Genomic DNA, 13,104 nt, shown 5'->3' with positions numbered 1-13,104 from the left:
ATCAATGCTATGAGTCCTGCAGCACATAATACTCCAACCTGTCTCATGCCTCCATTGCTATTGCCCACTTAGGGCAATTTGTTGCATAAATCCCACATTTTCCTGCTGACTCCACGCCACATACACGCATGGCAGCTCCTAATGCATCATAACTCATGTCAGGGACAGACTCAAAACGTAGTTCTGTGTTTGGATTTATAGGTCCAACTGTTCCTAACATTGAAAATTGATCTGGTAAACAAACAGAACTCCATCCACATGTCTCTATCAAAATATTATATAAAGCTTGATCTGGCTCACAACCCATATGCTTCATGCGAGAAAATATCTCAGCTGCTCCAGCTGGAAATCCTCTTTGGCTGCCTGTAGGATTCTATAATTGCATTGTAAGCGTAGACATCTGGTTTGTGCCCAGCAGACTGTAACAGTTTCAAATACTTCCTCCGCCTTTTCACAGTTTCCTTCCCTGGCATATGCATTGATTAATGCCATGTAATTGCAGATGTTCGGTTCACATTTTGCAGACTTCATTTCATGAAAGATCTCATCATGATAGTGTATGTATCAGTAGATGGCTGGCTTCCTTCTTTTTTCATCTCCTCATAGACTTCCTTTGCTTTGTAAATATTTCGGCAGGCCTAGACTCTTGCAGAGACTCACTGTTTTTTTCGAATTTTTGAAAATATTTTCTCTCAACACCTGAACCTCCCTTTCTTTTTCTTCCAGCTGGTTCTGACTTCTAGAATTTTTACCCCAGCTATGAGGAAACCCAAACATTAGCCAAATTGAGGAAAGAACTATCCTCTCGACATGGTAAAGTTGGCTCATCAAAATCTGTCCCTAAACACAAGCTTGATGGTGCATTATTTGTGCATGGTGCTACACCTGCAATTTCAAGGAATTCACAGACGTCCATCTCTTTATGTTGCAGTTCCACTGGTTTTTTCACTTCATATCATGCCATTTGATATCAAAATTCGAACCTGTACCTACTGGTGCCCATTTACCCCATGAACAACACTGATGATAGAGAATGATGCTGTCTTGAATAGTATTCACTGCCCTTTGAATGCTCATGTAGAGATCACACTTTCCATTTTGTCTTGATTGCCATACCCCTGTCCTAAACTGTGATCTGCATTATGAAGGACTGTTCCCAACTTTGCAAGGGTGCTTTGTCATTTGTGTCTTTGATCCTTAGGTGACACTATGACTGTGATTTTCCTGAGAATGTTCTAAAGACTATCATCCATAACATTAACTACATTAAGCTTTGAGGTTGTGTTTTGAGGACATTAGAGACTTTTCCAAGGACTGCCCTCTCTGATTTATGGTAAACTGCTCTTTGACTGAGACTTTTGTTGTGAATGCTATGGAAAAATATCTTCAGATTATCCCCCGGGCTTTAGCTTGTGAATTTGTGTTAGCTCAATCTTGACATTAAGACAAATGAATACTTAATATTCCTTGCACTGTCACACGTCATAATCTTCCTTAATTTTCTGTTATTTGACTGTCAAATTGACTGCTAACAAGTCTGCAAACTGATTATTGTGATTGTATTGTTCATTGTGGGAAGTCATTATTATTTGTCAACATGCCTGAAGGGGATGCAAGTAACACGTGCTTGTTTTTGATCTGTTCTCCACATATGATATTTTAGCTCAGATTTCTTTCTGAACCACTGCTGTAGCTGCTCATTAAGATCAATATTCTCTGTGACTGTTCTTTAAATCTGCATGAGCGTGATGATTGTATCGTACATGAACTTGAATATTCAAATGGTTCTGAATACTGTGATGATTCTCCTCTAATACTGGCATGTTAATAAGCTCAGCTCTGCAAATTCGCAGCAATCAAACAATGGCTTTGTTTCAATTAATGCACAAAGCAGGGAACGCCATTTTTCCAGCCGCAATGGCTCTCAAAACCTTGAGCCGACATAGGGCAATTCATGCAGCCGTAGGGAGTTCCTTTCAAAGCCGTTGCAGGCTGCAAATAAGCATGTGGAATTTGTCGATTGAGAGCCGCGCCTAGTTTGCTTCTTCAGCTGTTGCCATATCAAATACAGATGAGAATCTTATTAAAGTTCTCGATAGTGAAATTCAATGTGCCGTTGAATCTGAATCTCCTAATGAGGTACGGACATATGAAATATGAGCTTTTATAAGTTTCTGTAATTTTTATTGTTTCTAAAAATTACATTGTAGCAGAGATTTTCCGGATGATTGTCTGCTTAAATACTGTTCCTAGTTTTTCTATCTTTATTTCTAATTTAGATTTTTTATTGTTAAGAGTATTTTGTTTCTAGCGTATACAATTGTAATTTTCATCTGGGAACAAATGCTTGGTTTTACCCATTTGTTTGTCTGGATGAATTGCCTTATTTCATTGTTAGGTTCCGGTGTTTTGGGTTTGAGTACTGGACCTACGATTGGGAAAAGGATAAAGCTTAATGATTTTTAAAAATTTATTATAATGTATTCCTTTCCTAATTTTTTTTGGTGTTCCATTTGTCAGTCAGAATTAGCCCGTACTTTCGAACCCGGTTATTCCCACTTAGTAATTCTGTTTGAATCTGAATTATTAATATTTCCGAACTATAGCTACGAGGCTTGCAAAGAAAGCATGAACTTTACTTATTTTCTAATATGTCAATGAATCTTTTTTAAGGTTGGGACAAAATATTTGTATGATTCACCTAATATCAGTGTTACAAAGTGTCTTCGGAAGGGTACAAATTTCATTATGAGTCTCATCCTTATATAAATTATTTGCTGGGAACAGGATGTGGTAACCCCTGGTACAATTCCTTTTACTATTGAAGATAACCCTGGGGAGCATTCAGTTATTTTGCGAAGGAAGTATGGGAATGAGGATATCAAAGTTGAGGTTTTAGGGGTTGGCATGGTTGATCAGGAAGGTGAAGATGATGATGATGATGAGGAAGGAAAAGGCTAACAACAGCCCCAGTTGAACTTCAATTGCTCTGCATATCCTGACGAGATTGTTATTGATATGATGTCCACTAAGCAGCCAAAAGGCAATGACGATGTTCTTGCCTATGAAGAACCAGCCTTTACGTAAGTATTATATATTTTTATTTTTTCTTCTGATTTTTTTGAATAGCTGTAACTGCAGGTGGAGAGTGATTGTAAGGGTTTCTAATCAGATAAAGAGGGTTTAGAATTTAAGTGAATTAATAAGGATTTAAGAGAATTTACATTCTACCAGGGCTAACAAATGTTGCAGAGGGTCTATGCATTTACAGGGTTAGCGTTTAGGGTTCATGTCGGTCTTTGTCACTTGATCGAAGTATTGTTGGGGTTTGAAAGGGATGAGCGGTTACCAAGGCACTGGTAATTTGATGTACATGGTGTAGGTTTTTAAAAGTTTGGAGGGGTTCAAAGAGTTTCTTGCCAGATTAAGGGTAGTTAGAGTTTCAAGCTCTTGTTACCAAATGAAGAGGGTTTACAATACTAGAGTAAATATTAGCATATATGAACAGGGCTCAGGGTCTTACATCTAATTTAGTTTCCTTAAATGGAAATGATATAATTTTTAGAGTGCTTGTCCTCAAAGGAAGGAGAGGGGGTGTGCGCTGAGTTTTTAATTAGAAAGAGGGGGGTTTGTCCGCTGAGTTTTTAATCAAGATTTGTAAGGATTCAGTTCTTTTACTGTTTAGTATTATAGGATTCAAGATTGAAGGAAAGGTTTCTGGATATTTGAGGAATTTTAAGTTTTAATTAGAGAAAAAAGGGTTTAAGATTTTGTAGGATTTGGTTCTTTTGTTTATATTTTGGTCTATATTTTTTAAGGTATATAATTATGAACTATTGCACTTTGGGATAATCAGGGACTTGAATGAGAATTTGCAGAAGAGCTTTCACAAATACCTTGAAATACGAGGTGTCAAGGGAAGTCTGTCAATTTTCCTCTTGGAATACATGATAAACAAAGAGTCCAGGGAGTATATTAGATGGTTGAAAAATGTGAAGCAATTTGTTGAGATGTAGAATCTAATTTCATTTTTAACATATTTAAACATTTTTCCTTCATAAAATGAAGAGGATTTTGTAATGAACAATTTTTAATCCTTCATCTAGCCAATTCCTTCAGAGTCTGAGGTTGTCTGCCTATGTATTTCGGATTCCTTTTTGTTGTTATGGACATTGCCAGTTTGTCACAAGAAGGTTCTCATTGACAGTTAATTACAGGAATCTAGTCTTGTGAATTTTGCTCTAGAAGGTTAATCATGATATGGATGAATGTTTCTTTTAGCGACGGGAAATTAATATTTGTCAAGATGGGCTACAAATTCTGTTTAGATTTATGTTATTGTGACTTTAATATTAATGAAGGGTATCTAGTCCCCAGAAATTTATCTGCCTACAGCAGGACCTTGTATAATCAGAAAATTATGGGCAACTTTCTTTCCTGTTTGGTTTGATGACATATCTATTAGAATCTAGGACCAGAAATCAGCAAATTTGGCCACGTGCGTTTGCTCTCTGGTTTTCTGAAATATCCTTACATTAGAATGAATATTCTTTTTAGCTATCATTGAAGAAAATGCTCATTGAATTAATTCAAGTTTTCATTTTTTATGGCATGAAAATTTCAGCTTGCTTTTATGCTGGCAATAATTTATGTAAAATGTTTATGGTTAGCATGACTAGAATGTGATGATTGGTTGCGCCTATGATATTTAGTTGCCACCTTATCATATGTGTGAGAAGGTTAAGTTGCACAAACCTTGCAGAAGTGTTTGAAGTTGATCTATAATTATGTTGATTACAATTCTGTTACAAATTCTGTTTAGATGTATATTATTGTGACTTAAATGAAAATAAAAATGGGAGTCGGCATGTGCACACTAACTTTCCTTAAACAATTTGAACCCTTTGGCTTGGCCATCGAAGCCTCTGATAATGGCGATATGAAGCCCTTCAAGGGAGAATACAAGTATTCTTTATTCGATTTACAACTTGTAAGATCAAATGAAGATATCATTTCTGCCTCCTGCAATGACTGCGACCATGAACTTTTCATTCGTGGAAAACAATGTGATTTTGTCCTCTCAATTACAGTGGGCAATGCTTTTAGTTTTGAAAGATTCAATTTATTCCTTTTATTTACCCTACTCTGTGTCACTCCATCTGTTTTTTGTTTGTTTTTTTATAAAAGTGGATAGAACCACTGAATTATATTAAATTTTAAAAGTTTTTTACAGTGTTTGGTTCAAAAAGTACTGAAGGGAAAGAACCAGTAAGAAAACCCTTCAGTATTGTTTAAGTAACACAAGCCTATTCTACCCAATACCAAATGCCCATTGGCATAGTACAACAAAAAACCCATCCCAATTACATAACCCGCATTAGATATAAAGGAAGCCGCCAACAGAAGCATACAGAAGGAAGATTAAAGTATGATCACTGAAGGATGCATATCCATTGCTACCAAAAAACATCAGTCTGAACTGTTATCACTGTTTTTAAAATTGGGTTCTTCTTTCCCCATAATTGGCTATGGTACCTTGAAAATTTTCCGAATGAGGTGTAATCCTAAGTGCTTCAGCTTTGTTCTAAACCTTAGGGGTTTAAGGGTTTTAATTTTTTAGACTCTTTCCTTGCTAGGCCCTCTGGTTTCTATTTTGCCGTTACTTTATTTCACTTAAGTCATGGGTCGTGGGATCGTAGGAAGTGTCCCCCCTTGTTATTTACCTAGGCGGTTATGTTGATTATTTGAAAAAATTTCGCCTTGTATTATTTCATTCTAAAGTGTCGGGCCCAGTAAACGCTGATCAACTTGAGAAAGGATCCGATGGTCAGCGCTATTTCGCAAGGGTTAAGTGCTCACCCTTTAAGGCCGCGAAATAGCGAGAATGAATATCAGCCGTCCACGTGTCATGATGATGACATAAGCGACAGACCTGTTGAGACGAAAGTGGGACCCCCCATGGTTCTTCTTCTGGCAAGTGACAGAGCGACAAATCAGCATAGCAGGTGACTAGGTGCTAGATGTTAGTGACGACTCAGCGAGCCCACCATTCCTGAGGACCTTTTCGAAGGATTAAAAGGTGATCAACTCGAAGGATGATCCGACGGTCCGCGCTATTTCGCAAGGGTGAGGTGCTCACTTCTTAAGGCCGCGAAATAGCGAGAATGAATATCAGCCGTCCACGTGTCATGATGATGACATGGCCAAAAAGGGGAAAATATGGGCCCGCCACAGTATAAAGGGAGATATTTAGCTGGTATCAAAACAGAATGCGAAGGGATTTTCTAAGCCAATGGTCGGATGCCGCGTGGTATTATGTAGCAAATAGAAAGACGGGACCCAGACTAAAGACAAAGCCGTCAAAATGAAATTAACAGTGAGACACTTGCAGAAAGGCTGCGACCCGTTGGAGCCAAAATATGAATTCTCGTATGAATTCGATTTTGAAGGGACGGCCGAAGCATGCGGAATCAATGTTATAGTTAAGGCCCAGAGTACAAGCATTTGATTTCCTAACAACCAAGTGTAGATGTCTTTTAAAAGATTTTGCAGAAGAATAACGCAGAGTTATCTTTTTCAAATACAGAGGAGGTGAATCAGTTGCAGAGCGAATTCCTTCAAGCAAGCATCAGGTTCTTTCTTATTTTGCAGCTATTTTTGTGTGGTGTAATAAGTGAAATTATTCTCGTGTTACAGGATTGTTTAAGAAGTGATATTCATCTTGTTGCATTTTCAAATGGCTCCTAAAAGGGAATTTTCTGGCAAGGTTAATTATTTAGAAAGAAGTGTATGTGATGACATTTAAGAGCAGTTGACGCTGTCAACTAACCAGGCATCTAAGGCCAAAGAGTTAGTACCCAGGGCTCCCCGTCTGAAAATTGGAGAAGGATTGTATGACAAAGGTAATTGGTTGAGAGACTCACAGGTTGGAATGTCCGGGTTGGGGCTGTTTAGAGTCGGATTTGGAATGAGAAATTCTCCTGCTCCTCAAAACAGTGTTTGGGAACTAGATGTTGGGAAATTAGTAGTCCCAGGAGTATTCATGGATACAGACTTGTTAACCCAAATGGCATTAAACTATGATTCAATCACAAGGTGCATCCGGGATGTAAATGGGAAAACCCTCGTGGAAATCAATGCAGAAGAATTGAGAACAGCGTTTGGGCTCAGTGAGTTTACAAGCTTCTTGGAACCCATAAACTTCACACAATTAGCCCAGGTGTACAGTGCACAGAGGAGTCATCTTCGGAATGGGCCTCTTAAAGAACTTTTTCTGAAAATAGGAGGGTTAGCAGTTGTAGGGCCTAACACACAAGAGCCTTTTTCATTGAGTATGTTCATCTTGAGGGCGAAAGGGATGTATTGGGCACTTTGCCAAGTTCTAGGAGAGGATGCTGAATCAAATATGCCAAACCATTACTTGTTAATGATTGTTCAAATTTTGAATCCCTCTCTTGCTATTACATTTGATTATGCTTCTTATATTGCCGATGCTATCCATGGAGGGTTGATAGGAATAAAAAATGGAAAGGTGGATAGGCCATTCGGATGGTACTCACTCGTGATGCACCTTTTTCTCTTCAAAGGTGGTGATTATTTCGCCAGTGGAATGGACCTGGTAAAAGAAAAGGAAGGAGAAAAGATGCCAGTACAACTATGGAGTACTGTGTTGTCATGGGACAGAGAGGATGCTAGCTTTCTAAAATTCGATAAATATTTTGCATCCAAAATAAGGACTCTCCTTTGCTCTGACAACCCAAGAGTCCCCAAGGTTCTTCTGGAATTCTTAAGGCCAAAAGAATTCGCAGAGAATATCAAGATAGTTCATAACTGGGGTGATATGTACTTATATCCAGTCTCCACAGTTTTCAGAGTTTTTGGTTTCAGAGGTACCCCATTTTTGTTACCCTACCAGGTCCCCTTCAAAGTGGGAATAGCTGAGATTCTTAGACAAATTGGTGGCCTACAAGAGGCAGAGCTAACAAGCAGAGGTAAAGGAACAATTTTCCCTGCAGCTACAATAGCCCACCAATTTGTAATCACCAAGGGAGGCTAGAATTGTTTTGAGGATTTCCTCAAACCCTACCATTTGTCCACTGCAGTGTCTAGATGTGTTGATCCTAAGGACTTTTACAATGGTGTGTTCCGGAAGAAAGTAGAATGCAGAGGTAGGCCTCATCAATTCCACTTTCCTGAAGACCTCATCAGGAATCAATTTGATTTAGATGAACAGGAGTTGAGGAAGGAAAAATGGGTGGCTTACAAGAAAGCCCTGAATTTTGTGCATCAATTTGATGCTAGCTATGACCCATTGTCTAGCTTCTTCCCATTGGAAGAGAAGATAAAATTTTTGATTATTTGCTTTGAGGATGTGATGCAAACAATAAAGGAGAAGAGGGAAGTCGTAATTAAGAATAACCCTGAAAAAGCAAGAATGATTTTAGGAAAATCAGCTTCCACTAAAGCAATCCCTCCTGGTGATTACACCCTGCATAAGAAAGTAGGTTACAGTGTGTTGGTGTCTACAACAGGGGAACCCTCTTCATCCAAAGGAAAGAGGAAGATACAAGAAGTCATTGACATCCAGGACAGCCCAAAGAAGCAGAGGGTGGGGAAGGAAGTGCAATCAGATACACCCCTGTATTCCCCATCCCAATCCCCTCTCCACATAGGAGATGAGCAAGCAGCAACTGAATACCTCACTCAGTTGGGCAGCTTGGGGGAGATCGCATACACCTATGATGAAGTGGAAGAAGGGATGTCAGAAGAGCCCACTGAAGCACAGATGGACATCACTTCAACTGAACTCAAAGGCCAGGAGTGGGATCCTGAGATAAAGAAGGCCACTAGTGCCTTTCTAGCTGATGATAGCTTTGTCACATCTGAAGCATTCATGCAATTTATCTGGAAGCAGCATATAGATAAATATAATGCTAGATGTGAAGCAAGAAAAGCAGAACAGCCTAATAAAGATCCAGCCTCAGTGGAGGAAGAAATAAAACAGGAGATGATGGAAGAATTCAAAACCATCACTCCTGAACAGGGAAGGGATCTAGTAGCACAAGCTGGAGTGCTCATTCTACCAGAATGGAATATTGTTGATGCTCTGGTACTAGATGCAGTAAGAAAAGAGACTAAACCCATGGAAGGGGTTACATTCAGTAAGGACAATGCTGCACTAGTCATGTGGTCCCTTAAAAGAAATGAGGATAAAAAAGGTAAAGATATCTCAGGGACAAGTCACATGGGTGGACTGATGATTAAAAGAGTAGAAAGTACAGGGGTAGTAGAGGCTGCTAGCACTGTGTTAGAGACAGCCAAATTCAGTGTTGCAGTGGCTGAGAAGGAAGCCAAAGAAAAAGAGGCCCTTCAGCTTAAATTGGAAACAGTTTTGAAGGCTTATGATAGTGCTAAGGAGGAGATAAGAGGCAAAGATAACATTATTGCCAAATTGCAGAGCCAGCTGGTAGGACAACGCCAACAAGGTGAGTCTTCAACATTAATGATCACCTCTTCTCCTGCAAGACCTCCACCTGCTAGCCCCATCATTGAGCTCCCACCATCTCCTGTGCCTTCCATCTCTCAAATGATTGAGATAACTCCCCAAGAATTGGAGAATCTAAAGCAGACTCAGGCCTATTATGCGGGGAAGTATGAGGAGAAGATAAAAGCCACAATCTCCAGTTTTGCAGACACTATAAATGCTTCACTGCTTCACAATAGTGTAGGAAAGGTCATGGAGATATGGAATGAATTAAGAAGAGATAAGGCCATTTTGACACCCATTTTTGACAGATGGAGGCCTAGGGAGCAAGACTTAGAGTTCATGTGTGTTTCCTGTGATGAAGCAAGAGCTAACCCCATTATCAAATCCACTTCTGATATCACTAAGAGTTTATTGCAATTGGCAACAGAGGTGGATAATGTGGAAAGAAGGGTTAAATTGCTTAAGAAGGAATACACTAATCAAGTTTGTGAGTTGCTCCCAGGGATTTTTGCCAATCCAGATCAGCTGAAAGATAAGCAGATATGGCTCAATGAGATAAATGTCAAATTGTCAGCAAGGGTCAAGGGAATCATTGATCTGGATGATACCTCGTTCTTTGTTATAACCATACAGGAAATAGAAAGAATTAAATCACACTATAGTTTTCTTAACTCAGAAGTCAACAAACTGAGGAATTCTTGGAAAAGGTTAACTAAAGTTAAAAATGATGTGATTAGTTTTGTATGGCCGACAGAGGAGGCATATAGTGAGTGGGGAGTTAAATATTCCACTCGCGATCTGGAGCAGTTGGAGAGCGTCCCTGAAGAGCCAGAAGAGGTTGCAACTGAACAACCCGTTGAACAGATTGTTGGGGAAGCTGAAAAGAGCGCATAACTACTTTATGCAAAAATTGTAACCTCATCAATTTTGGAAATAATTGTAACAAACTCTCCTCAAGAAGTCCGAAGCTTTGTGCATCCATGTTGCTATAAATGGATACCAGGACTAGAGGGAAAGAGATCACAAAATTTTGTAAGAAAACGCTGCAGAAAAATTATCTGAGCTTTTCGAAGTTAATGGAGAAACAAAACTTTTTTGTAAAATCTTTCGAATGAATATCAATATGCAGGCCATCAGTTTTGAGTAGAACTCTGTGTTGTCTTCAAAGTTATTTCACAAATTTATTTGCTGTTTTCATTCTAAAATAATCTAGGATTTTTCTGTTTGAATGGAATTGCAAAGCAATCTCAGTATAAGTGTTTCTAGCTTTTCTCTTTAGGAGGGAAATTAAATATGCAAGACCACTTATACCGGTAAATTCTTTGGGAGGAACTTTGAATTTTGAGGACCATAGTTTATTGTGAAATGATAAAATTCTTGTATGTGTCAGGCACATGTAAGGATTAATAGAAACTGAGCAGATGGGAAGCATATAGATATATTGTTTTAGGAAGTTTTATTTGAAGTTAGGTGACTCTGTGACCTTGGATAAGGCACTGGTATTAATGGAGGTTGTTTATTGCATACTTTGTTGATCAAAATGCTAAAGTCAAGTATCGTAGTCATGCTTTGTTTTCAGTTACTTTCAAGGTGAATAAATCCACTGGTTTCTGGACTAGTTTGTTGTGGGTTCGTTGCTTAAGAGTGTGAAGTTAATTTCACAAAGGGTATACCCACCTGGGCTCAAAGAAAAGCCCGAAGTGTAGAAGGTCAAACCAAACCTTGTCATATGTTGTCTCTAAAATTTCTTTATCCTTGATGTCTTCTCGGCACCCATTTTAGATTGTATTATTTTAAGGGCATTGAAGGGGAATCAGATTTTGAGAACAACATGAACCACCCCTGTCTATGAAACACAATTCTCCAAACCACTGGTTAGAATGATACCACATAGCAAAAATGAAACCATAATCAGAGACCCTGTCAAAATAAACATTGTGACCAAGCATAGTAAAACTCACACCAAAGAAAAACCACACCAAACAAGGAGGTTGATGAAGAATACAACTATGCCCTTCTTTACTTCAAATATTCCAAAACCAAGGAAGGGATCTCATCCACACTTACCTCCCGCATATTAGCTTCACTATCAATGGCTAAGTTAACCAAGAAATCTACAATCTTATTCAATTCCCTATAACAGTGGGAAATAAAAAAGGAATCAAAAAAATCTAATTTTTGCAAAATATGATCAAGTATATATTGTAATTGCTAACAATTCGACTTCTTTTTCATGACACTTTGAATAATAACCATAGAATCACCCTCAATTATCAAGTCCTTAATTCCCAAAGATATAGCCATATCCAAACCAAAGGACAAAGCAAAGAATTCTGCACAATTGTTAGACTTGAAACCAATCGCATGACAACGAGCCTGAACAAATCTTACCTTATGATCATAAATTACCGTACCTGCCCCTGCCAGGCCAGGGTTCCCACGAGAAGCACCATCAAAATTCAATTTAAAGTGCCCTTGTGGAGGAGGTTTCCAGCAAGCAAAATTTCTTTTACTTATAGCATTAGTCTTATTTAAAATAGATCCATGAGAAGGTAAAACTGATAACATTCTCCAAACTCGAGTTACCCTACCATCCCAATGAGAAAAAGAGGTAAGGGTTTCCAAATTCTTATAGATAAAAGAAAAAGCAACTTCAGAGATGGAAGATTCAATCCTCAATAAAACCTCATCCAAGGAAGAACTTGTTTGTTTAAAAATCCTATTATTACGCTCTAACCAAATATTCCAAATCACAATAGATGGATAAATAATCCAAATACATGCATAGAAAGATGAGGCAAACAGGAGAGGCCAGGATCTAAAGTGGGAAAGGAGATCCTTACCAATAACAAATGATAGATTAAGCTTTTCAAACAACCACTGCCAGCAAGCATAGGCAAAATCACAATGAAGAAACAAGTGTGCAGAGGATTCTAAATTTTTATTACAAAAGACACAAGAAAATACTGTAGTAATACCCAACCTGTCCAACCTCATTCCTGTAAGGACCCTATCCTACACTGTTAACCAAGCAAAAGCACCAGCCTTTGGGAGGCAAGCCATATGCCAAAATAGCTTGTATGGCCAAGTAGATAAATCTTTAGCAACCAAGAGAGAATTATAGCCATCCTTAACTGTGTACTTACCAGAGATATTCCTTGTCCAGATAAGCTCATCGTCGGTATCAGAAAGAATTATTACTCTCTCCCCCAACATCTTTTCATATTCCAATTTCACATTTTGATCAATATCTAAAAACTCAATTGATTTCCATTTTGCCACCTTAAGATTCCCACTATACTCAATTTCAAAATAATCAGCCACAAAGACACCCCAAAGGGAAGAAAGAGTGGAAATTAAAGGAGACCAATCCCTCGAGTTCGCCAAAGGGGGATGTCCATTTCAAACTTCCTCCCAAAACCTAACCTTTCTACCATTATGAACAATCCATGAGAGATGAGGCAAAATCATTGATCTACATTTACATAGAAAATTCCAAATAGCTGAACCAGACGGTAAATTAGAAACTTGAAAAACATAATCTCTTGGTCCTTTATTTAAATATTTAGCAAACATAATTTGTGCCCAAAAGGAGAATGGTCTCTCATACAATTTCC

General features: G+C 38.4%; 1 pseudogene; it reads left to right on the top strand.

Annotated features, from left to right (window-relative positions):
* Nucleotides 1-305: 305 nt before the first annotated feature.
* LOC131072892 (uncharacterized protein At2g39795, mitochondrial-like) lies at nucleotides 306-4,354 on the top strand (annotated as a pseudogene).
* Nucleotides 4,355-13,104: the final 8,750 nt, after the last annotated feature.

The sequence above is a fragment of the Cryptomeria japonica genome, chromosome 11 (assembly GCF_030272615.1).
Source record: "Cryptomeria japonica chromosome 11, Sugi_1.0, whole genome shotgun sequence".
Lineage (NCBI taxonomy): Eukaryota > Viridiplantae > Streptophyta > Pinopsida > Cupressales > Cupressaceae > Cryptomeria > Cryptomeria japonica.
Note: the sequence above shows the minus strand (reverse complement) of the source record. Positions and strands in the feature narration are given on the sequence as shown.